The 1,675-nt window shown below is 42.4% G+C and overlaps 1 protein-coding gene across 5 annotated transcripts in view; it reads right to left on the bottom strand.

The window, feature by feature from the left end:
* Positions 1 to 1,675, bottom strand: part of engase (endo-beta-N-acetylglucosaminidase) — a 52,095-nt gene that overhangs the window by 36,211 nt on the left and 14,209 nt on the right. The gene's annotated exons all lie outside the window — the stretch shown is intronic.

The raw sequence follows: 1,675 nt of genomic DNA, 5'->3' as shown, positions 1-1,675 counted from the left end.
AGCCATCGCTAACTGTAAAGCTAATGTAGCTACCAAGGCTAGTAACGTGCAAACAACAGCTAAGAGATTAGTGAGAAAGTCGTAGAAAGGAGGAGAGCTATAAGTGCTTAAACAGAACCAGTGTGGGTTAAGACTTGAAGTAGACGTTAAAGCAACTGTAGTGAGAAAACAGGCTAGCAGAATTCACCAGAGCAGTACAGAGACGCTGTCACAGAAACACCGGAAATGACACAACTCGCTTACCGCAATACGTCAGCATGTTTCACATGACTACATTGGTATAGAGTTTTTATTTCACTTGAGAGCTGGATGCATCCCATGTCTATTCATTTATACACAAACAGTGTTGCTATGTGAAAAGTGTCAAAAATGATCATGGAAAATGCAAAGATTCAGAACTCCTGCAGAAAAGCAGAGGATTTGAACTCTTAACTTTTGCACTGATATATAACCATCTTACCTCTCAACTACTGAGAAAATCAGCTGGTTGTTGTATGTCATAGTAGGTTTTGAATAAAGTTCTTTTGATTAAGTTGAGTATATCGAATATTTGAGATTTGTCACAGGAGATTGGGGATATTAATTTGGAATTAATAAATTAGAACAGATTGAATCAGAAATTGAATTGAATTGGGACATGGTGAATCAAACTTGAATTGATTCAGGAAATCAGTGGTGATACACAGCCCTGTTTTCTATCACAGTGGCAACAGAAAGCAGGACTTGACTATAAAGGCCTTTACATACTCCGCAAGAACAGAGAAATTTGTTCTCTCTCGCAGTGCTGCGAGAACAGAATGACGTCATTCTTTTCATCATCTGGGCAGAACGTTATACTTGTTTGGTGTCCGAGAACTATTGTGTGATTGGTCAGAAATTTGAAGTGGGCGTGGTTAATGTGGAAAAGTGTGTGTGATGTATGCGGCAGTGGGAGGGGCCTATCAATCAATCAATCAATCAATCAATCAGTTTTATTTATAAAGCCCAATATCACAAATCACGATTTGCCTCACAGGGCTGTACAGCATACGACATCTCTCTGTCCTTTGGACCCTCACAGCTGATCAGGAAAAACTCCCCAAAAACCCCTTTAACGGGGGAAAAAAATGGTAGAAACCTCAGGAAGAACAACTGAGGAGGGATCCCTCTTCCAGGACGGACAGACGTGCAATAGATGTCGTACAGAAACTATACGGACTATGAGGACTTCCCAGGAGTTCTGCACTTGAGTTTCTCGTGAAGTATGAAATGCCCTGGCCAGAACAAACTTTGTTCTTGTTCTTGCCACCGTGAGAAAAAGAACACATTTCTCTGTTCTTGCGGAGTATGTCCAGTGCTTAAAGCTATAGTGAGTAACTTCTACAGGTCCGTAAATGTCCGTTTCACCCAAGCCACTGCTAGAGGAGATGACACAATGCTGATTAAGCCAATCGGCTCCTCTAACATCTCGCGGTATTTTTTAATATATATCATTTTTAGTATGCGTGTAGACCGGCGACATTCCCGCGCTGGCGCACAGGAAATGCTTCCTCACAACAAGAAGGGAGGGGGAGGACGAGCGGAGAGTGTCACAGCAAGAGGTAGAGCGCAGGTAGAAAGTGAAAGCAACATGGCGGAGAAGCGGCCGAGACACGGTTCAGAAGTGGATCCTACCACAAAGAAAAAGCCTGGATGT

This window comes from Epinephelus moara, chromosome 18 (genome assembly GCF_006386435.1).
Source record: "Epinephelus moara isolate mb chromosome 18, YSFRI_EMoa_1.0, whole genome shotgun sequence".
NCBI lineage: Eukaryota > Metazoa > Chordata > Actinopteri > Perciformes > Serranidae > Epinephelus > Epinephelus moara.
Note: the sequence above shows the minus strand (reverse complement) of the source record. Positions and strands in the feature narration are given on the sequence as shown.